This window comes from Rhinopithecus bieti, unplaced genomic scaffold, assembly GCF_001698545.2.
Source record: "Rhinopithecus bieti isolate Rb0 unplaced genomic scaffold, ASM169854v2 scaffold_9203, whole genome shotgun sequence".
Lineage (NCBI taxonomy): Eukaryota > Metazoa > Chordata > Mammalia > Primates > Cercopithecidae > Rhinopithecus > Rhinopithecus bieti.
The window spans coordinates 702860-728132 of record NW_016806154.1 but is presented as its reverse complement, the minus strand read 5'-3'; the positions used below and the strand labels follow the sequence as shown (position 1 = coordinate 728132).

General features: G+C 41.0%; 1 protein-coding gene across 6 annotated transcripts in view; it reads right to left on the bottom strand.

Annotated features, from left to right (window-relative positions):
• SLC35G2 (solute carrier family 35 member G2) overlaps window positions 1–24462 on the bottom strand; it is a 40101-nt gene extending 15639 nt beyond the window's left edge. Inside the window, exons 1-2 of one of the 6 annotated variants that reach the window (XM_017874847.1) lie at window positions 11977–12132; window positions 7244–7348 (exon numbers count right to left, since the gene is read on the bottom strand). The gene's annotated coding sequence lies outside the window, so the exon portion shown is untranslated. Of the gene's footprint in view, window positions 1–6971; window positions 7044–7243; window positions 7349–11976; window positions 12133–23849 lie in introns of those variants that run through there. The other 5 variants (XM_017874842.1, XM_017874844.1, XM_017874843.1 and 2 more) reach the window with 5 other exon arrangements.
• Window positions 24463–25273: the final 811 nt, after the last annotated feature.

Here is a 25273-nt window from a genome sequence, read left to right as displayed (position 1 = left end):
TGTTTGTTCTCCATTTGCTTGGTAGATCTTCCTCCATCCCTTTATTTTGAGCCTATGTATGTCTCTGCATGTGAGATGGGTCTCCTGAATACAGCAGACTGATGGGTCTTGACTCTTTATCCAGTTTGCCAGTCTGTGTCTTTTAATTGGAGCATTTAGTCCATTTACATTTAAGGTTAATATTGTTATGTGTGAACTTGATCCTGCCATTATGATATTAACTGGTTATTTTGCTCGTTAGTTGATGCAGTTTCTTCCTAGCCTCGATGGTCTTTACATTTTGGCATGTTTTTCCAATAACTTCTATTCAAACCTTCATCTAGGCTCAGCTAGGCTCAGGGCAAAGGGTAAGTGTCAACGTGTACATAGTAAAATTCACTCAGAACTCTGATTTTTTTGTTTTGTTTTGAGACAGAGTCCCACTCTGCCACCCAGGTTAGAGTGCAGTGGGGCAATCTCAGCTCACCTCAACCTCCACCTCTTGGGTTCAAGGGATTCTCCTGCCTCAGCTTCCTCAGTAGCGGGGACTACAGGCGTGCACCACCATGCCCAGCTAATTTTTGTATTTTTAAGTAGAGAGAGGGTTTCACCATGTTGGCCAAGCTGGTCTCGAACTTCTGAACTCAGGTGATCCGCCCACCTCGGCCTCCCAAAGTGCTGGGATTACAACCTTGAGCCACTGCGCCTGGCCTTTCTAAGATGGGATCTCACTCTGTCGCCCAGGCTGGAGTGCAGTGGAGCAATTTCAGCTCACTGCAACCTCTACCTACTGGGCTCAAGGGATTCTCCTGCCTCAACCTCCCACGCAGCTGGGATTATAGGTGTGTGCCACCACACCCGGCTAATTTTTGTATTTTTTTTTTTTTAGTAGAGACAGGGTTCTGCCACATTGGCCAAGCTGGTCTCGAACTCCTGGCCTCAAGTGAACCGCCCGCCTCAACCTCCCTAAGTGCTGGGATTACACACCTGAGCCACCGCGCCCGACCCAGAACTCTGATTTTTAAAGTACTCCTTCTAAAAAGACTCAGAGCCACAGAGACATCAGAAACAATCATAGAATGACTCTACATCCTCCCACAATGATACTAGACAGACACATTGGCACACTTCGAAATTTCTGGGTTGTGCACAGCCCAAGATGGCTCATTTAAGCTGCCATGTCCACTCCTCCAACAAATCCAGGCGCCATCTGAAGGGGGCATGCCAAGTCACAGTCTCCTTTGTGAATTCCATGATGGCAAGAGAGCTCTCATTCATATTTGCGTTCCTGGCACACAGAGCACATTTAATAAAAGTTGATTAAACAAAAATAATGACTTTGTCCTGAACTGCATTCTACAACTGCTCCTTGAGCTTTGTCCTATCCTATAATAGCCATCACAAGCTCTGCTATTTATTCTACCATTTCTGTCCTGGCCCCACCTTTGAGATTGTTCTCACAGTTATCTTTGCCACTAGGTTGCAATTCTGACTATGCTGGTGATGCTGGTTCCAGGTCCCTCAGGAACCCCTCTGCCAGTCTGGTCTGCCCTTGAACTCTATACTGGCCCCAGGGTATCCCAGGATTGTCAGAAAGGCCTGGCCAGGATTCACCTGGGAGAGGGATCAGCAGCTCTGCAAAGTTGTTGGATTGAAAGAACTTTCATTTTGAGCTACATCATTGAAGAGCTTTAAATCTGAAAATAAGAAAGACGTTGAACCCTATTACTCACATCTCTTAGTCATTTGAAGCAGATCCCGAACCACTCAAAAGGACAAAACAAGGAAATAGCAATGAATTGCATTCAGTGAATGGGGTAAGGGTATTAAGTGTCTGGAATGTAAGAAACAAAAAAATTAGTTTTTACCTTTTTTTCTATTTTCTAAATGTTTTGGTGGCTAGAATAAGATATACTTTGAACTCAAGAGCAATAAATGTTAATATATTAAAAGTAGCTTTATGACATATGAAAAGTATCTTTATTTCAAAATACTTCAAAGTAGTCATCTGAATATTTATCAGAAATATTAAGACAACTTATTAAATCCTGTATTAAAATGATTGCTTATTACTTTTGTTTATACTAGTCAGAAGTGATTCTCTTCTACATTTTAGATTTTCAGAGTAAAAGGATATAATTTTAGACTTTGACTACAAACTGGGGTTTTCCACACAATTTGTGGACATGACTGTCTGATGGTGACTTAGGTATTTATGCTAAAAATGTTCTTTTGGGGATCAACTCTGATATTTATATTCACATTATTGGCCAGTAGGGAACTGATACCTGACTCAAAAATTAGTAGGATATGAAGTCTTTCATTCTATCCATGAGCTCGTTGTTCTTGAGAAAAAAATTTAGTTTGAGAGTCTGAGGAATGATAAGTTTGTTACATTCTGGAATCTAGTTTTGGTGCTGTGTCCATCCTTTAGATAGAGTGCAGCTCTGTATTACCATAGCAACAACTAACTTTTGTTTCCATAGCCACTGACTGCACTCCTGACCCTGCCAACCATCTTGCAAATGCATCCTCTTGCTTAGAAGAACCAGGGGAGGGGTGGGGCATGGTGGCTTATGCCTGCAATCCCAGCACTTTGGGAGGCAGAGGCAGGCAGATCACTTTGAGCTCAGGAGTTCGAGACCAGCCTGGGCAAAATGGTGAAACTGTCTCTTAAAAAAAAAAAAAGGCCGGGCGCAGTGACTCAAGCCTGTAATCCCAGCACTTTGGGAGGCCAAGACGAGCGGCACGAGTCAGCGGAGATCGGGGAGACCATCCTGGCTAACACGGGAAACCTCGTTCTCTACTAAAAAATCAAAAAAAAAACTAGGCGGGCGACCCGGTGGCGGCGCGGCCTGATAGTCCCAGCTACTCAGGAGGCTGAGGCAGTGAGAATGGTAAATCCGGGAGGCGGAGGCTTGCAGTGAGCTGAGATCCGGCCACTGCACTCCAAGGCGCCCGGCCCGACGAGCGAGACTCCGGCCTCAAAAAAAGAAAAAGAAAAAAAAAATCACACCACTATCACTACAGCCTAGGCAACAGACTGAGACCCTATCTCAAAAAAAAAAAAAAAAAAAGAAAAGAAAAGAAAAGGCCAGGCACAGTGGCTCACATCTGTAATCCCAGCACTTTGGGAGGCTGAGACGGGCAGACCACCTGAGGTCAGGAGTTCGAGACCAGCCTGGCCAACATGGTGAAACCCCATTTCTACTAAAAATAAAAAAATTAGCCAGGCATGGTGGAATGCGCCTATAGTCCCAGCTACCAGGGAGGCTGAGGCAGGAGAATCGCTTGAACCAGGGAGGCAGAGGTCGCAGTGAGCCGAGATCACGCACTGTACTCCAGCCTGGATGACAGAGTGAGACTCTGCCAAAAGAAAAGAAAAGAAAGAAAAAAGAGAGAGAGGGAGAGGGAGACAGAAAGAAAAGAGAAAGAGAGAAAAAATGAAGGAGGAGAAGGAAGGAAGGGAGGGAGAGAGAGAGAGAGGGAGGGAGGGAGGGGAGGAGGAGGAAGAAGAAGAAAGAAAAGAAGGGCAACAACCAGGGGAAGAATATGGATGAATCAGTCCAAATTTTCATCATCACTGTGCCTTTCTGGTGACAGGTCAGTGGTGATATCCTCTTTGAGGATGACTCCCTGCAGTACTAACGGAGGCATAAGAGTGCCAGAACTGGATGACAGCTCACTCATTTCAGCCTAGAAAAAATTCTGGGCACACTAGGCTGAATGATAAGCTCCTTGGCATGCTAGCCAAAATCAGCTTAAAAGAGGGCTACCTGGGTACAAGAGAACCCTTATTTTGGGTTGAAAAGCAGAAGCTTCCCAAGAGGGAGGATACACTGAAGCTGAAGGTGTGGCAGTCCCCCCAACCAATTAGGCTGGGGATGAAGGCTGCTTAGTTGGACTAGGAAAAGTAGTGGATACTGGATTCCAGAGTGGGCCATGTTGGGAGGAGCACGGTAGAATGTGATCTAAGGGGACTAAGAAATTTTGGGCTGAGCTAGACTGTAGGAGAATGGTAGACAGACCTGAGGATTTTGCCGAGCTGTGTCAGTCTGGGTTATAGGAGGGGGTGGAAATTACAGCTAAGGGACTTGGAGATGAGGGAAGGTAAGAAAACAGATGTGATGGTATTGAGGTAGGGGCTGGAAAGAGAAGCATCAAACAGGTGGGCTAGCCCAGGTTTGAGCTGGATACTCCACTGACAGTTCTAAAGCAGAAAATTAGGGAAGGAATAGTCAGGGGCTATTGGGCTATGCAGTAGCTTCTAGAAATCAACAGCTGGCTCTGGGAGGGAAAAGATTGAGAAAAACAAAAGAAACAAATGAGAGCAGAAGGTATGAGGCAAAAAGTAGGGGTGAGAGTTATCAGGCTGGTTAGAGCTGGGCTAAACATTTAGTCTTATCATTAGTTTGAAAGCACCTGGACCAGTTAGTTGCTGTATAGGCAAAGTCAAAGGGAGAAGCCTGGCCTCGCTTTACTCAGTCATGGTTCATGACTTTAGGAGACTGTAATAAACCATGCATACCAGGAAAGGAAAAGGTTAACTGAGATTGAAAAAAAAGCTTTATGTGGCACTTTTAAACAAGCAGGTTGGTTTGGCTTGTGTGACTGTGATGGTGCTTGATTTGGAGCAGAGCAATTTGTGTTGTGACATTTTAAAATCCATTTTGGCACACGGTGATGAATGTGTCGACTGGCAGCTAAGAACTTGCTAGAATGCAAGTATGCAAGTCTTTCAGCATTTATAATCGACACTTCCCTTTCCAGGAAAGAGCCTTTCTAATCTTCGAATCAGTGGACTTATCAATTTGCATAAAATATGCCATCCTCAATGAACACATATTTATCATCTACTGCTTAACTTTCCTTCTGTTTAAAAAAAAAAAAAAGCAGAATCACCTTGCTGTGAGTCAGCAGCTTTAAATTCAGCTGTACTGGGTGAAGCTGTTAAGGGTAGGAAGGAGCCATCACTAGAAGGGGGAGAAGCAGGAATAAAATGATCCTTTTCTATTTCCATGATTTTTTATGTTTCTATTTAAATAGTTAAATACCCATTTAGGTTAGATGCTAATTAAATGTAAAATTACTGGGCTGTTCCAATATGCATGTTAAAGTTGTACTTCTTGGTTGTTTGTAATTTACCTAACTCTTGAGAGATCATCAGGGCAGCCCAGCTGAGTTCAAAGAAGGCTTCCAACTGCCCAGGATACGCATCAGTTCCTGAACTAAAAAAGAACACCCCAGGATCAACAGAAGCTACTATCAAATCCTTCAAACACATGCGCCACATGCTCACATTTGTCTTGTTTTTGCTACTATTTATCCACAAAAAAGCCAACCCTGAACTCCTCCTTGTGGTGAAAACTTTAAAATATACCACATGAATCAATTCAAAAGTTTACAAATTTGGTTTGGCTTAATCATAACTGATTCTTCATACTATTGACACCATTGATTCTTCACACCATAGATACCACTCACTAAAATTACAACTCGGTCACCTCTTCCCATATACCATATTTCATTAAAATCAACGTAAAGATAAGAAATGGTTACCAGATGCCATCGTTTCAGACCAAACCATAGGTCAAATTTTGAATAAACCTAACAATACCTGATTGGTTAAGTAGCACACCTAGATTTATTAAAATCACTGCACTCCTTTAATGTCTATAGGAGAACATGCATGCACAAGCACACACGTGTGTGTGCATTATATATATATGTATATATAAATACTACTGCAAAGTTAAAAAGAGACTTTACCAAGTTCTGTCATTGACAGGGACATTATATATAAGACTATACATACTGTAATTCACCTCATCAAGAGTTAATTTTATGGCCGGGCACAGTGGCTCATGCCTGTAATCCTAACACTTTGGGAGGCAGATCACTTTGAGCTCAGGAGATTGAGACCAGCCTGGGCAACATGGCAAAAACCCAACTCTACAAAAAACAAAAATGATCTGGGCATGATGACTCCCACCTGTAGTCCCAGCTACATGGGAGGCTGAGGCTGGAGGATTGCTTGAGCCAGGTAACAGAGGTTGCAGTGAGCCAAAATTGTACCACTGCACTCCAGCCTGGGTGACAGAGCAAGACTTTGTCTTAAAAAAAAAAAAAAAAAAGTTAATTTTACCAGGAACATGTGTCAAAATGTAAAATTATGTGAACTCTTTGACCCAGCAATGCTATTTTCAGGGATATATCTTAAGATCATCACCAGTAAAGTATATAAAGATGTGCATGCAAGAATATTCATCATGGCTTTCTTTATACAATGAAAAATTGGAAATGAACTGCTCATTAATGGGATGCTGGTTAAAGAAAATCATTAATGTAATATGCAGCCATCTAAAAGGGTAATTTATATGTATATATATATTGATATAAGAAAACCCTCATGTCATATTGCTGAGTAAAAAGAAAGATGTCAATGAGTATTCATGATGTGATTCTATTTATCCTTGCAAATGGTGGAAATTCAATTATATGGTATTTTCTCTCTTTTCTGTTTATTTTTCATATAAGTATATATTTCCTTTAAAATCTGAAAAAAAAAATCAAGCTATTTTCATCAGAGGAAAAAAATCATTACTCTGTATTTCAGTCACACTAAAATAGTCACCCAAGAAGCCAATTGTAGCTCTTTTATTTCTGTGCCTTCTGTTGGAAGGAAAACTGTACATAAACAGACTATATTACAGAGAAAATTTGAATGAATGGTGTCTGGTGCGTAAACCAAAACAGAGGTGAAATATTATACAAACTGAAGAGGATGACTTTATCATAGTGTTTGAAATAATTCTGTATATGTGTGTGTGTGTGTGTGTGTGTGTGTGTGTAGATATATACTAGTATATTTTCATTACTAACCAAAAACATAATGTAGGTTCCAAATGGCAGCAAAGCATATAATTACCTTTGGCTTTTCTTACATAAGTTACCACCCCATAAATCTTTATGTTAATGTGGAAAAATCTGACCTGAACAGATGGACCTCATGCTGTTCTCTAAAACATGAACAGATTTCTGATCTTCTGGACCAGGAAATGAAGTCAGCACTAAAACAGGAGACACCATCATCCATCTCCTAGAATTTTAATCTAAGAATCTGTAATAAAAGCAATATTTCCCTCTATAGAAATATAGCAAAGTAATATATTTACATCTTAATGAAATGTACTCTTGATATGATAAAACACAGTGGGATATTTATGGCACTGGTAGTGCTGGCTATCTGGTCCCTGAACCTCACCAATTTTGGAGAATCCCCTTGCTGTGGTTCTTGGCAGGTAGTAGCATTTGGCTTGATGCTCCCAAGCTTCTTATGGAAGGCACATCTCTGGGGCTGACATTCTGCCTGGATAAATCTTCTCATTAGCCCAAGGGCCTTTTTTTCCATGAGCATTTTCATAGAAGCTGTTTCACAAATCAACTCCATTGGTGTTGAAGACCTAATAAAGGGCTCTCTATCAAGTAATTACAGCACTGAGGTTTGAATTTCTGCTCCACAATTTTCTAGTTGTTTGATTTATGTTGGGAAGAGACTGGTGGGATAAGCAGGCCTGAGTCTGAGGAACAATTAAGGAGTTGGCCTGTGAGGTCAGGAGATTGGTTACATAAAAGAAGAATGAGTAAATAGTTAAATATATCGAGGATAATGGAAGTCAGATTTTTTTTTACCAAGAGAGAAGGAAGTTACAAATACAATAAGGGTGAAGACTAGAATGAACCCTGTAGTGTTGGAGTAGAGCTAGAGATATTGGAGTAAATTCATGAGTTTTAATATAAATAGACAAATATATAAATACATATAGGGGTGTGTGTGTGTGTGTGTGTGTGTGTGTGTGAGAATTTCCTAGCTCTGCTAAAATGACCTAAAAACAGTAACACACCAGTAGCAATGACCACACCTAGCATCCAGATCTTGGTTGTAAAAATGCATTCTCAAGTAAAAGGAACCAGAGCTCGGTGGAGAAACAGCTGATGAAATAACTGCAATGATTGTGGCAGAAAAAATACCAGAAGAGCCTGAAATGTCTTGCACCCCAAAGAAAGTACTCTCAGAATGATATAGAGATGTCAAAAGGACACAGGAACTGGCTTGAAGGGTATCCCAATGGCTGGAACTGGAGCATTTTCAGCATCAAAACCAATGGTGACAGTAATGGCTTATAATCTATTGGGTAAAATAGAAATCCACAAGTCCATGCTGATGGAAATAAGCAAATAAGAATGGAGAGGAAAAAACTTCTGTACAATATAATCCCAACTAGTAAATGGAAAACAAATGTTGTAATTGGAAAAACTACAATTTGGCAATCATCCTAGTAACAATTTATGCAAGAATCATAAAATAAGCAAGTGAAAGTTTAAGAAACCGGATGTTTACATAGCCTTAAAGTGTCCTCCTACAAAATACTTATTAATTCAAAGGGAAAGAGAATAACTTAACAGTGGAGAAATTATCACCTTAAGCCATCAAAGTTAACATCACCAGCAAAAAGACAAGTCAATATTATGTGCCTTTTAATAGAATACACTTGGAAGAATACAATTTCACTTATATCACATTCCTGCCAAAAAATGTATCACCTGAATCTAATCATGAAGAAACATCACACAAACCTAAAATGAGGAACTCTACAAAAAAAAAGAAAGTGAGAGAGAGAGAGAGAAANGTCCCAGCTACTCTGGAGGCTGAGGTGGGAGGATTGCACTGAAGCCCTGGAGGTTGAGGTTGTAGTGAGCCATGATTGCACCACTGCACTCCCACCTGGGTGACAGAGCAAGACCCTGTTAAAAAAGAAAAAAAGGAAAAGAAATGGAAAGGAAGGAAAGGGAGAGAGAAAAAAAGAAAGAAAGAGAAAAAAAGAAGAAAGGAAAAAGGAAGAAAAGAAGAAAGACAGAAAGACAGAAAGACAAGAAAGAAAGAAAAAGAAAGAAAGAAAGAAAGGAAGGAAGGAAGGAAGGAAGGAAGGAGAAAAAAAGAAAGGCCTGAACTCAAAATGTCAAGATCACTAAAAACAAGGAAGGATTGAGGAAATGTCACAAATTAAAGATTACAGAGACATAACAATTAAATGCAATTCATAATCCTGACTTTGATTCTAGACCAAAAGTAAGAAATATTTTTTCAAAGAGGAAACTGTTAGGCCAAATGACAAATTTTGAATGTGGTCTGTGGATTAGAGGAATTATATCAATGTTAAATTTCCGATTTTGGTGATAATACTGTGGTTATGCAGGAGAGGGTCTTGTCTTAAAGGAAAACACTTAAGTAGTTAGGGATAATTGAATATCACCTCTGCAACTTACTTCAATTGGTTCAGAAAAAGAGAATGAATGGCAAAACAAATGTAAAATGTTTACAATTGGAGAACTTGGGTGAAGAATAATAAAAGAGTTATCTTTTACTCAGGAGTTTGTTGTACTATATTTGCAACTTTTACGTACGTTTGAAATTATTTCAAAATAAAAAGTTAAGAAAATGGCAATAACAGTATTTAATTCTTTCGATTTTGGAGAAAAGTACATGAATTAATATTTGTGGTATGTTTATAATAGAGCTAGACACATAATAAATGCTAGATATATGTTAGCAATGATGGTGATAGACAGTGGTGGTGGTGGTGGTGAAGTCCTGAATTTTAAACACACAATTTGGCCAGGCGCAGTGGCTCATACCTGCAATCCCAAACTTTGGGAGGCCAAGGCAATCTGATCACCTGAGGTCAGGAGTTCAAGACCAGCCTGGCCAACATGGTGAAACCCTGTCTCTACTAAAAATACAAAAATCAGTTGGCTGTGGTGGCAGGTGCCTGTAATCCCAGCTACTCAGGAGGCTGAGGCATGAGAATTGCTTGAATCCGGGAGGCCAAGGTTGCAGTGAGCAGAGATCATGCCATCGCAGTGCAGCCTCAGTCACAAGAGTGGAACTCCGTCTCAAAAATAAATAAACAATAAACACACAATTCATCTGAATTGGGATGAGTTGACTCTGGCTCACTTTTCTCCTTTTAGATTTAACAAAGAAATTAAAATAGTATTTACTTGCATTTGACATGCCAACAACAATGTAAATTTGTTTATTGCAATTTAAACACTGTTCATATAATGTTTTATATACTAGTGTCCCCAAGCAAAAGACATGTTAGTAATATTTTTTAAATAATCCAAGATCAAATTTTTAAAAATCTATTTTCACCTTTCATTAATTTAGGGAATATGGTGATAATGAGAATATGCAATACATAAATATATACATATATTAACATATATGTATATACATATATATACAATGTATACATATATACAATGTATACATATATACAATGTATACATATATACAATGCTACTGTATATGGTAACTATACAATACTATATACAATACAATAGCATTGTATATGATTAACCTTTATTAAATATGTATGTTAATATATATTACAATACATAGAATTAAAGACCATGAGAGTTTAAAAGTCTTTGGGGGATCATCTACTCCAATTCCTGTGAGAGTAACTGTACCTCTCTCTACAGCAGGGGTCCCAACTCTCAGGGCATGAACTAGTACTGGTCCGTGGCCTGTTAGGAACTAGGACACACAACAGGAGGTGAGTGGAGAGCGAGTGAGCATTACCGCCGGAGTTCCGCCTCCTGTCAGATCAGCAGTGGCATTATATTCTCATAGGAGCACAAACCCTATTGTGAACTGTGCATGTGAAGGATCTAGGTTGCATGTTCCTTATGAGACTAATGCCTGATGATCTGAGGTGGAACCGTTTCATTCTGAAACCATTAGTGAGCACACCCCCCACCCCGCTGACTCCTTCCATGGAAAAACTATCTTCCATGAAACCAGTCCCTGGTGTCAAAAAGGTTGGGGATCACTGCTCTATAGCATCCCCATCAAATAGTAGTTTCTGATTGACCGCCTACAATGACAGGAAACACTCCTCCTCAGAACAGCCAATTGGAAGTCATTCCTGATTGTTAGAAAGTTACTTTTTAACAGTGAGTCAAAATCTTTCTCCATGTAATTTCCAGAGGCTGCTACTATACATGTCTTCTGAGGTCACAAATTGATTCCCTCTTCCACATGACATTTCGATAACAGAAACTACTATTCCCTACCCTCCTCAACTAAGTTCTCCCACTGTAAGTTTCCTCTTCTCCAAACTGAATATCCCCCGGGTTTTCAATTATTCCATGTATAATCATGGCTTTCAGTCCTCTCACCATCTTAACCACTCTCCTCAGTTTCTATACTTTGTCCTGTTCAGGGAGATTTTGTTTCTATGAAGGCAGTCTGAGATCACATCAGCTATCTTGCAATCTCATGCATTCATGATTATTCCTTCAGTCAGTATTTATGAGTGCCTGTGATGTGGAAGGCACCATGCTAAGACATTATAAGAGACAAGACCAAGAAGACATAAGCTTTCTCTTAAGGAACATACATGTTAATGGGTGAGAAAAGATGTATGGTAATAAGTGCCACAAAACAGACACAATAAGTACTATGCACATTAAAGGAAGGAAATTATACAATTAACTATAGATTTGCTTTAACATCAGAATATGGGAGAACAAAGCAAAAGTAATGACAATTTCAGCCTAGAACTAATTTGTTTTAGGATAGCATGAGAATTGGTAAAAAGGAGCAGTTTGAGATTTAAACTGCACTAAAAGAAAAACTTCTAGATTAAAAGAATGATCACACAAATGCAGAAGACACAAAGAGTTTATACAGTGTTTTAACCCTTGAGAGCTCTGACAACAGGAATAATAATTATTTGTGCAGAGTGATTTACATGCAATTCTTTAAATAGGCAAAAAAAAAAAAAGACTAGACTCAAGCACTTTACATGTATTATCTCACTTAAACCCACAAGTTCAACAAGGTAGGTACTAATATTACTCTTTTTTTAAAAAAAAAAAAAAACTTAAATGAAGCTCAGCAAGGTTTGGTGACTTGCCCAAGCTTACCAAGGTGCTAAATAGTGCAGTCAGGCTTCAAACCCAGGCTGTCACCTTCCAGGCCACTCTTACAACTTGAGATTATCAGCTACTTAATGCCCAACAAAGCAATCTCCGGCAAATTCCCACCCACGTGTCTAAAACTTTCCTGGTGACCTACTTGTAAAACCCCTCACTGAACAATCTGTTCATTCTCTGGATTCTAGAACACTTTCTACAGGGCTCTACATTCATCGTTGACATACTGTATCATTGTGAGGTGCCTATATACCAGTATCCCCTGATAAAGTGTTACCACTCCAAGAAAAGGCATTATGTCTTTATCTTTCTTCTTAGTATCTCCAAATCCTAGCTCAGTGTAAGACTCAACAAATGCTGGGAGAATGAATGAGTCCTCTGGCTTAGCTGATATGCTTTGGAGAAAGTCACCTTCTTAACCAAGCATCTCTAATTCTGGATCTAATTAGTTGTAGTGCAGAGCTTTGATTGTCACAATTGTGCAACCTAACTCTGTCTTGTATCTCCTAACTCTGAAGTGAGGGAATCCAATAAGCAATGTGAGTATCTGGCTGTTGTCCACCATCCTCTTCAGCAGCCTCATTCATTTGTCAGGGTCTTCACTCCCATTTACAACAGTGGCCAGCCAGAGTTACACAGAAACCAGAGGCAAAATAAATGGGAAATGAGATCAACTAATATTTCTTCTTTCCTTCATTGAGTTCCTAAAGTAAAAGAGTTCAGTAAAGCTGCTGATACTTTGGGGTCCTAAATAAAAGAGAGATACAAAGCAAGTGATTTTATACAGTTAGAAAATGATTAAACACACTTTAGTAAAGATGGCAGGCATGTGGATTGAGTTCATATATAGTTATAACTATAAAATAGTGTTAAGTTGAAAAATGCAATTGACATACTGAAGAATGCATGAGAGTCTCTTAACAGCAGAACTCTTAAAATAGAAGAAAAAATTAATGAGATTAAAGACAGGCTATTTGAACATACACTGTCAGAAGAGCGAAAAGAAAAAAAAATAAAAAGAAATGATGTGGGCTGGGTACGGTGGCTCATGCCTGTAATCCCAGCACTTTGGGAGGCTGACGTGGGCGGATCAGCAGGTCAGGAGACCGAGACCATCCTGGCCAGCGTGGTGAAACCCAGTCTCTACTAAAAATACAAAAAGTAGGCCAGGCACGGTGGCTCACGCCTGTAATCCCAGCACTTTGGGAGGCCGAGGCAGGCGGATCACAAGGTCAGGAGATCGAAACCATCCTGGCTAACACAGTGAAACCCCATCTCTACTAAAAATACAAAAGCATTAGCTGGGCATGGTGGCGGGTGCCTATAGTCCCAGCTACTCGGGAGACTGAGGCAGGAGAATGGTGTGAACCCGGGAGGTGGAGCTTGCAGTGAGCCAAGATTGCGCCACTGCACTTCAGCCTGGGTGACAGAGCAAGACTCTGTCTCAAAAAAAAAAAAATACAAAAAGCTGGACGTGGTGGTGCATGCCTGTAATCCCAGCTACTCAGGAGGCTGAGGCAGGAGAATCGCTTGAACCCAGGAGGCAAAGGTTGCAGTGAGCTGAGATCGGGCTACTACACCCCAGCCTGGCGACAGAGTGAGACTCTGTCAAAAAAAAAGAAAAAGAAAAAGAAAAAAAAGAAATACTGTATGTCTACAAATCTAGAAAACAGCCTCAAAAGGGCAAATCTCAGAGTTATTGGCCTTAAAGAGGAGATGGAGAAAGAGATAGAGACAGAAAGTTTATTCAAAGAAATAATATGAGAACTTCCCAAACCTAGAGAAAGAGATCAACGTTCAAGTACAAGAAGGCTATAGAACACCAAATAGGTTTAACCCAAAGAAGACTACCTCAAGGCACTTAATAATCAAACTCCCAAAGATCAAGGATAAAGAAAGGATCCTAAAAGCAGCAAGAGAAGAGAAACAACATATAATGAAGCTCCCATATGTGTGCCAGTAGACTTTTCAATGGAAACCTTACAAGCCAGGAGATAGTGGCATGACATACTTAAAGTGCCAAGGGGGAAAAAAAATTTACCCTAGAGTAGTATAGCTGGTGAAAATATCCTTCAAGCATGAAGGAGAAATAGTTTCCTGGACAAATAAAAGTTGAGGGATTTCATCAACACCAGACCTTTTCTACAAAAAATGCTAGAGGGAGCTCTTCAATCTGAAAGAAAAGAACATTAATCAGCAATAAAAAATAATCTAAAGGAGGCCAGGCACAGTGGCTCACACCAGCACTTTGGGAGGTTGAGGCGGGCGGATCACAAGGTCAGGAGTTCAAGACCAGCCTGACCAATATAGTGAAACCCCATCTCTACTAAAAATACAAAAATTAGCCGGGCATAGTGGTGGCCACCTATAGTCCCAGCTACTCAGGAGGCTGAGGCAGGAGAATCACCTGAACCCAGGAGGCAGAGGTTGCAGTTAGCCGAGATGGCACCACTGCACTCCAGCCTGGTGACAGAGTGAGAATCCATCTAAAAAAAAAAAAAAAAAAGCCATCTAAAGGTACAAAACTCACTAGCACACAGAAAAACATAGAACATTATAACACTATAATTGTGGTGTGTAAACTACTCTTATGTAGAAAGACTAAATGATAAACGAATCAAAAATAACTTCAAGACATAGACAGTACAACAGATGTAAAGAGAAACAACAAAAGTTAAAAGCAGAAGGATAAAGTTTAAGTGTAGAGTTTTATTAGTTTTCTTTTGCATGTTTATGCAATCTTTGTTGTCATCAGTTTAAAATAATGAGTTAAAAGACAGTATTTGCAAGCCTCATGGTAACCTCAAGTCAAAAAACATACAACAGATACACACAAAGCAAGAAATTAAATCATGCCACAAGAGAAAATCACCTTCACTAAAAGACAAGAAGGAAGGTAAAAAGGAAGAGAAGACCACAAAACAACCAGAAAACAAATAACAAAATGGCAGAAGTCCTTACTTATTGATAACATTGAATGTAAACAGACTAAATTATCCAATCAAAAGACATAGACTGGCTGAATGGATTAAAAAGCCAGACCCAGTGAATCTGTTTCCTACAAGAAACACACTTCACCTATAAAGATACACATAGACTGAAAATAAAGGGATGGAAAAAGATATTCCATGCCAATGAAAACCAAAAAAGGACAAGAGTAGCTATACTAATATCAGACAAGATAGATTTCAAGACAAAAACTCTAAGAAGAGACAAAGAAGGTCATTATATAATAATACAAGGGTCAATTCTTCAAGAGGCTATAACAACTATAAATAAATATGTATCCAGTGTTGAAGCACCCAGATATATAAATTAAACATTAGAGCGAAAGAGAGAGACCTCAATACAATAATAACTGGAGACTTCAACACCCCACTTTCAGCATTGGACAGATCATCCAGACAGAAAATAAACAAAGAAACGTTGAACTTAATCTGTAATATAGAACAAATGGACCTAATAGATATTTACAGAACATTTCATCCAACTACTGTAGAATACATATTCTCCTCATCACATGGATCATTCTCAAGAATGGAATACATTAGGTCACAAAACAAGTCTTAAAACATTAAAAAGGCCAGGTGCAGTGGCTCATGCCTGTAATCCCAACCCTTTGGGAGGCTGAGGTGGGCAGATCACCTGAGGTCAGGAGTTCGAGATCAGCCTGGCAAACATAGCAAAACCCCGTCTTTACTGAAAATGTAAAAATTAGATGGGCATGGTGGTGCGCACCTGTAATCCCAGCTACTCGGGAGGCTGAAGCAGGAGAATCGCTTGAACCCAGGAGGTGGAGGTTGCAGTGAGCCAAGATCTTGCCACTGCACTCCAGACTGGTAGACAGAGCAAGACCCTGTCTCAAAAAAAAAAAAAAAAAAATTGGAAATTAAGCAATGGAAATTAAACATGGAAATTAAGCAATATGCTCCTGAATGACCAAGAGGTCAATGAAGAAATTAAGGAAATTGAGACATTTCGTGAAACAAATGATAATGGAAACACAACATACCAAAAGCTATGAGATACAGTGAGAGCAGTACTAAGATGGAAACTTATGGCTGTAAGTGCCTACATAAAAAAAAAGGAAAAACTTCAAATACGTAACCTAATAACACATCTTAAAGAATTAGAAAAGCAAGAGCAAACCAAACCCAAAGTTAGCAGAAGAGGCCAGCAATTTGAGAGGCTGAGGCCAGCAGATTGCTTGAGCCCGGGAATTTGAGACCAGCCTGGGCAACATTGCAAAACCCCATCCTTACAAAAAATACAAAAATTAGCTGGGCGTGGTGGTGCAAACCTGTAGTCCCAGCTACTCGGGAGTCTGAGGTAGGAGGATCACTTGGGCACCAGTAGGTTGAGGCTATGGTGAGCTATAATCATGCCCCTGCGCTTTGGCCTGCATGACAGAGCAAGACTCTGTTCAAAAGAAAAAACTTAGTAGAAGAAAATAAATAATAAAGATTACAGCAAAAATAAATGAAAGCGAAATGAGGAAAACAATACAAAAGGTCACTGAAACAAACAGTTGGTTTTTTAAAAAGATACACACAATTGACAAACCTTTAGTCAGACTAAGAAAAAGAGAGAAGACCCAAATAAATAAAATCAGAGGCAGCTGGACAAGGTGGCTCATGCCTATAATCCTAGCACTTTGGGAGGGTGAGGTAGGCACTTGAGCTCAGGAGTTTGAGACCAGCCTGGGCAACATGGTGAAACCTCATCTCTACCAAAAATATAAAAAATTAGCCAGGTGTGGTGGTGCATGCCTGTGGTCCCAGCTACTTGGGAGGCTGAGGTGAGAGGATTGTTTGAGCCAGGGGAGGCAGAGGTTGCAGTGAGCCAAGATTGCACCACTGCACTCCAGCCTGGGTAACAGACCGTATCTCTAAAAAATAAAATAAAATTAGAGATGAAAAAGGAGACATTACAACTGATACCACAGAAATTCAAAGGATCATTTGTGGCTACTATGAGCAACTATATGCCAATAAATTGGAAAATCTAGAGGAAATGGATAAATTCCTAGACATATATAACCTACCAAGATTGAACCATGAAGAAATTTGAAACCTAGACAGACCAATAACAAGTAACAAGATCAAAGTTATAATAAAATGCTACTGATTTTTGTATGTTGATTTTGTATCCTGCAACTTTACTGAATCCTAAAGTTCTTTTCCTCCCCATAAAGAAAAGCCCAGGATCTCACGCCAGTAATCCCAGCACTTTGGAAGGCCGAGACGGGTGGATCACAAGGTCAGGAGATTGAGACCATCCTGACTAATGTGGTGAAACCCTGTATCTACTAAAAATACAAAAAATTAGCCAGGCATTGTGGCGGGCATCTGTAGTCCCAGCTACTTGGGAGACTGAGGCGGGAGAATGGCATGAACCCAGGAGGTGGAGCTTGAAGTGAGCAGAGATTGTGCCACTGCACTCCAGGCTGGGTGACACTGCGAGACTCCGTCTCAAAAAAAAAGAAAAAAGAAAAGAAAAGAAAAGCCCAGGACCTGATGGCTGAATTCTACCAAACATTTAAGGAAGCATTAATACTAATCTGCTCAAACTGTTCCCAAAAATAGAGGAGGAGAGAATACTTCCGAACTCACTCTATGAGGCCAGTGTTACTCTGATACCAAAACTAGACAAAGACACATCAAAGAAAGAAAACTATAGGCCAATATCTCTAATGAATATTGATGCAAAAATCATCAACAAAATACTAGTAAAGCAAATTCAATAATACATTAAAACAGTCATTCATCATGACCTAGTGGGATTTATCCCAGGGATGCAAGGATGGTTCAACATGTGTGAAGCAATCAATGTGATAAATTATATCAACAGAATGAAGAACAAAAACCATATAATCATTTCAATTAATGCTGGAAAAGCACTTGATAAAATTCATCATCCCTTCATGATAAAAATCCTCAAAAAACTGGGCATAGAAGGAACATATCCCAACATAATAAAAGCCATATGTGGCTGGGCATGGTGGCTCATGCCTGTAATCCCAGCACTTTGGGTGACTGAGGGGGCAGATCACTTGAGGCCAGAAGTTTGAGACCAGCCTAGCCAACACGGCAGAACCTTGTCTCTACTAAAATACAAAAAATTAGCCTGGCATGGTGGCGCATGCCTGTAGTCCCAGCTGCTTGGGAAGCTGAAGCATGAGAATTGCTTGAACCTGGGGGGCAGAGGTTACTGTGAGCCAAGATGGCACCACTGCACTCCAGCCCGAACAGTAGAGCAAGACTCTGTCTCAAAAAAAAAAAAAAAAAAAAGAGTCATATGATAGACCCACAGCTAGTATTGTATTGAATGGGGAAAAACTGAAAGCCTTTCCTATAAGATCTAGAAAAAGGATGGCCACTTTCACCACTGTTACTCAAGACAGCACTGGAAGTCCTAGCTACAGCAATCAGATAACATAAAGAAATAAAGGACATCCACCTTTGCAGAGACATGGATGAAGCTGGAAACCATCATTCTAAGCAAACTACCACAAGGACAGAAAACCAAACACCACGTGTTTTCACTCATAGGTGGGAGTTGAACAATGAGAACACATGGACACGGGGTGGGGGGGAACATCACACACCTGTCTGTGGGGGGTCAGGGGCTGGGGGAGGGATAACATTAGGAGAAATACCTAATGTGAATGACGAGTTGGTGGGTGCAGCAAACAAACCTGGCATATGCATACCTATGTAACAAACCTGCACGTTGTGCATATGTACCCTAGAACATAAAGTATAATAATAATAATAATAAAGCAAGAAATAAAGGACATCTAAACTGGAAAAGATGACAAATCATCCTTGTTTACAAATGATGTGATCTTATATTTGGAAAAACCTAAAGACTCCGCTGAAAAACTGTTAGAACTTTAGAATTTATTAGTAAACTATTATTTACAGATAAACAAATTCAGTAAAGTTGCAGGATACAAAATCAACATACAAAAGTCAGCAGCATTTCTATATGCCAAAAGTGAACAATCTGAAAAGGAAATCAAAAAAGTAACCCATTTACAATACCCACAAATCAACTTAAACACCTAAGAATTAACCAAAGACGTGAAAGATCTCTACAAAGAAAACTATAAAACATTTGTGAAAGAAATTTAAAAGGACACCAAAAAATGGAAAAATATTTCATGTTCATGGATTGGAAGAATCAATATTGTTAAACTGTCTATACTACCCAAAGCAATCTATAGATTCAATGAAATTCCTGTTAAAATAGCAATGACATTCTTCACAGAAATAGAAAAAAAAAATCTTAAAATTTATATGGAACCACAAAAGACCCAGAATAGCCAAAGTTATCCTGAACAAAAAGAACAAAACTGGAAGAATCACATTACCTGACTTCAAATTATACTACAGAGCTATAGTAACCAAAACTGCATGGTACTGGCATAAAAACAGATACATAGACCCATGAAACAGAATAGAGAACCCAGAAACATATCCATACAGCTACAGTAAACTCATTTTCCACAAAGGTGCCGGGGACATACATTGGAGAAAGGACAGTCTCTTCAATAAATGATACTGGGAAAACAATAACCATATGCAGAATAATGAAATTAGACCCCTATCACTCACCACATAGAAAAACCAAATCAACCTGTAATCCCAGCACTTTTGGAGGCCAAGGCAGGTGGATCACAAGGTCAGGAGTTCCAGACCAGCCTGACCAACATGCTGAAACCCCATCTCTACTAAAAATACAAAAAAAAAAAAAAAAAAAAAAATAGCTGGGCATGGTGGCACATGCCTGTAACCCCAGCTACTTAGGAGGCTGAGGAAGGAGAATTGCTTGAACCTGGGAGGCGGCAGTTGCAGTGAGCAGAGATTGAGCCACGGCACTCATTGCACTCCAGCCTGGGCGACAGAGGGAGACTCCATCTCAAAGAAAAAAAAAGAAAAAAGAAAAGAAAATCAAATAAAATGGAATAATGACTTAAATATAAGTCTTCAAACTATAAAACTACTACAAGAAAACTTGGGAAAACTCTCCAGGACATTGTTCTGGGCAAAAATTTCTTGAGTAATGCCCCACCAGCACAGCCAACCAAAGCAAAAATGAATAAATGGGGTCACATCAAGTTTAAAAGCTTCTGCACAGCAAAGGAAACAGTCAACAAAGGGAAAAGACAACCCACAGAATGGGAGAAAATATTTGCAAACTACCCATCTGACAAGGGATTAATAACCGGAATATATAAGGAATGGCAAATAACTATCAGAACAAATCTAATAATCCAATTTTTAAGTGGCAAAAGATCTGAATAGACATTTCTCAAAAGAAGACATACAAATAGCAAACAGGTATATGAAAAGGTGCTCAACATCGTTGATCATCAGAGAAATGCAAATCAAAACTACAATGAGATATCATTTCACTCCAGTAAAAATGGCTTTTATCCAAAATCCAGGCAATAATAAATGCTGGCAAGGATGTGGAGAAAGGGAACTCTCACACATTGTTGGTGAGAATACTAATTAGTACAACTACTATGAAGAACAGTTTGGAGGTGCCTCAAAAAACTAAAAATAGAGCAACCATACAATCCAGCAATCCCACTGCTGGATATATAACCAAAAGAAAGGAAATCAGTATATCAAAGAGTTATCTGCATTCCCATGTTTGTTGCAGTACTGTTCACAATAGCCAAGATTTGGAAGCAACCTGAGTGTTCATCAACAAATACTTATATACAATGGAGTATTATTTAGGCATAAAAAAGAATGAGATCCTGTTATGTGCAACAACATGGATGGAACCGAAGGTCATCATGTTAAGTGAAATAAGCCAGGCACAGAAAGACAAATTTCATGTGTTTTCACTTATCTGTGGGATCTAAAAATCAAAACAATTGAACTCATGGAGATAGAGAGTAGGCTGGGCGCAGTGGCTCACACCTGTAATCCCAGCACTTTGGGAGGCCGAGGCAGCTGAATCACCTGAGGTCAGGAGTTCAAGACCAGTCTGGCCAACATGGTAAAACGCCATCTCTACTAAAAATACAAAAATTAGCCAGGTGTGGTGGCAGGTGCCTGTAAGCCCCGCTACTTGGGAGGCTAAGACAGGAGAATCGCTTGAACCCGTAAGGCAGAGGTTGCAGTGAGCCAAGATCATGCCACTGCACTCCAGCTTCCAGCCTGGGTAACAAGAGCAAGACTCAATTTCAAAAAAAAAAAAAAAAAACAGAAAAAAGAGTAGAAGGATGGTGGTTACCACAGCTGGCAAGGGTAGTGGGAGAGAGTTGGCGGTGTGGGTAAAACTGGGGATGGTTAATGGATACAAAAAGTAGAAAGGATGAATAAGACCTAGTATTTGATAGCACAACAGGATGACTATGGTCAATAATAATTTAATTGTACATTTTAAAATCATTATAGTTGGATTGTTTATAAAAACAAAGGATACATGCTCGAGGGGATGGATGGATACCCCATTTACCACGATGTGATTATTAAACATGTTGCATCCCTATATCAAAATATCTCATGTACCCCATAAATATATATACCTATGTACCCACAAAATTAAAATTAAAATAAATAAAATAAAAGGAAGTAGTCACAAGTCACAGAATCAAGGAGTAGAATGGTGGTTTCCAGGGACTGGAGGGCAGGGGAAAATCAGGAGTTACTAATCAACAGGCATAAAGACTCAGTTAAGCAAGACGCATAAGCTCTAAAGATCTGCTATACAGTATTGCATCTATCAACAATATATATCAACAATGATGTATTGTACACTTAAAATTTTATTAAAAAGATAGGCCCAGGTGCAGTGGCACACGCCTGTAATCCTGGCACTTTGGGAGGCCGAGGCAGACAGATCACCTGAGGACAGGAGTTCAAGGCCAGCCTGGCCAACATGGTAAAACCCTCTCTCTACTAAAAATACAAAAACTAGCTGGGTGTGGTGGCCAGCTACTCAAGAGGCTGAGGCAGGAGAATCCCTTGAACCCGGGAGGCAGAGGTTGCAATGAGCGGAGATCACGCCACTGTACTCCAGCCTGGGCAACAAGTAAGACAATGTCTCAAAAAAAAGAAAAAATTTTTTTGTTCAGAGGACAGATCTCATGTTACATATTCTTTCCACAATAATTGTTTTAAAGTCCAAAAAATTGGACATAAATGTTCATTATTATGGGATTGTTTAAATTACTTACATTCTGTCCACACAGATCAATATTATGCAACTGTTAATGATGACCTAGTTTTATATGTATTGGTTTGAAAGACATTAATTATAAATTATATAGCAAAAATGCAACCAATAGAGGATTGGTCCATTTAAAATGTATGTATGTTCATCCAAATGAAAATCTGTTTACAATGGTTTTCTATGTTTATGCATTTCTCTATTACCTAAATTTCTTACAATGAGCATATTTTTTTTGAGGAAAAAACAATACCAATGTTTTGAAAATACAAATGTAAACTTTAAGAACTTCACAAACCACATACCACCAATATATTTAAAATTGTCTGCATTATGATACATTTTAGTCATATGTTCTTCAGATTATAAATTTCTATAAGATTATTTATACGTTGTTCTTATTAAAATTTACATTAATTCATTTTCCTTGAGCTTTAAGGAATTTTTTTGCTATCAATATCAATTTTACATCTTCCTAGACTTTGTTCTGGAACTTAAATGAGTGTAAATACTTAATCGCTCAGCCAAATACTAAACACTTCAATCCACAGGCTCTGTGCCTTTGGAACAGATGATTATGAAAATAAATGGTGCTGCAGAGTTCACATTTACTAGAAGTGTCAAAAAATAAAGATGGATTACAAAAGCTCTAAAAAATGTGTGGCTTGTAGTGTATGATGGTTTTCAAAAGGGATGAGTGTATTTGCATGTGTGTTAGGTTTGTGTGTAAATACACATCCCTGTATCTTTCATAAGTATATGTGAGAATTCCTGTTTATGCTCATGGTGTGTACTTTCTCATAGGTAATAAAATCTGTTATGCATATGCTTATCTGTACCTCCAAGGCAAGCCACATTTGCTTTCATGTTATGTTCAGGAAACCAGCCTCAACTTGTCTGAAATGGGTTTCAGTGTTGGGCCTGCTCCACTCTGGCCACCTGCCGTGGAGATGGGCTATTTTTGGCAAAGGTGCAGAGTAGAAGGGCAACGCAGGCGGCGGCCCAGGAAGTCAGTCGACGAGGGCGCGCGAGGCACTTCAGCACCACGGACACAGGCAAGCCTGATCCAAGTCCTTTCCCGCCGAGGAAGATCGTTCCTCGGGAGCTGCCCCCAGCCCTCTGGACCCTGGGCGTTACTATCTCTGGGCCCTCGATCGTCACTCGGCCGCGCTTTCCGCCTCGCTCCTCGCGGAGCCGGGAGAAAACCTGGCCCGAGATGCAGGTCCGCGCTGAGCCCTCATACGCCGCAACACGACTTCCTGCCGGTCTGCGCGACCCTTTTACCCTCTCCTCCTCTCAAATGAGGCCAAATGGGTGCACGTGGCGTAGAAATTCTACAGCGCCCAGAGCACCGTCAGGAAAGATTCGCCTTTTCCTCCCCGTGGCTGCTGGAGGCTGAGCTGACTTTCCCTGAGCCTCCTCCGCCACTCTCGGCCGTGACCAGGCCCTTCCTCCACTAACCCTTGCCCTCGTCTTCCCTTGGGAAAATACTTCTACAAACCGTCGATGTACCACGAAAATCTCAGCGCCCATAGACTGGCGTTCAATAGTCATGGACATGAGACAAGAGAGTAATGGAAAATACAAATTCTTGACCATATTTCTAAAATCATCCAGCCTTTTTTAAAACTTGTATTTGAAATTGATTCCATGACGCCACAGGGACTCACCCCTTGCTTGGGTGGGCTACTGGGCGAGAGGAAAGCAACAGCCCCTGGCTTTCATCATGGACGCTGCAGGAGGGCCCAGACACGCGACAGCGGAAAGAAACGGGAAACCCGGCCGTAGCCGATGCTGGCCCTGCCGTCCCGGTGTCCCGGTTCTCCAGGAGGTGAGCGCAGAGAAATGCCGGCCCCGCGGCCTTTCAGGCGTCGTGCAGAGCACCCCGAGGTCTGCAAAGCGGGCGGGGCGCGTCGCCCCCAACCCGGCCCTTACCCAAAAAGACTGTTCTGCCCCTTAGGTGTGGCGGCTAAACGCTGGTGTGTGGAGTTCGGGGTCCGCTCTCACTCCCCTGTGGCGCGGCCGGGCAGGCAGGGTCAAGGTCCCAGTCCGCCGCCGCCGACCGGCTCCCGGGGCCCAGTTACCTGCGTGTCGCGGCGAGGAAGGTGCCCCCAGAGGCGACTGAGGCGGGCGTGCACTCGCCTGGGAAAATCAAGGCGGGCGCTGCCCGGAGGGGTGCGGAGAGAGGGGCGCCGCCGGCGCAGACTCTGCGCCTGCGCTCTCCGCCGCCACCCCCGCCGCCCGCCCCACAACCTGACTGGCGCCGGAGTCGGAGACTGCCGGGGGCGCCCAGGGTTGTGACTGAACTGAAGGACTCCCTCTACCCACGAAGTGGGAGGGTCAAAGTACGGGAAAGCGCCCGCCCGGGCCCCTCTAGCTTACGCCCTTGGAGGGCGCCTGTTTAAAGCAATTGCCTGCCAGGGCTATGTAGTCCGCTGCAAGTGGGCAGGGAGGCAGTTTCTGTCCATTTCCACCCATTGTTTGCGCTTCAAAGTCGCAAGTCGATTCCTTGATGTTTAAATATGTGTCCAGCATCGGAAAATCGTGGTCCGGAAAAGTCTTCGGGCATCCCGAGTCCACCCGACATTTTACTGATAAGGTCTCTGAAGGAAGGGTCTTGACACTGCACACCTGATTTTTCTACCCAGGTCCATATGCCCCAGTCCCAAGTGGAATGAATATAGCCTCTTGGAAACAGACTGGTCATCAAAAGCAGTGGATTTGATGGGTCCAGGGAACAGGCAAGAAAGGTGAGGGCTGAACCAAGGTGCTGACTGTGGGCAAAAACAGGAGCTGCCTGTTGCTTATTCCTCTGTCCCTTCAGACCCACTGTCCACTCCGCTCTGTGACTCAGGACTGACCTTTATGGGCTACGTCAACTATAATCTTGGGCAAGTGGGAGGCACCAGCAGATCTGAAGGCAGAATGTGATTCAGGACCTCCCCTGCATCCCCAGCAGGCCACCCTGTTAGCAGTGGCTATGTTCTTCATCTGAAAGCCATCACTCCCATCCTGTGGCCCTCTCCTGCAGTTTTCTCCAGGTTCTGGTTACCACTAACTACCCTTGCCCCTTCAGGCCTGGGGTGGGTAATGA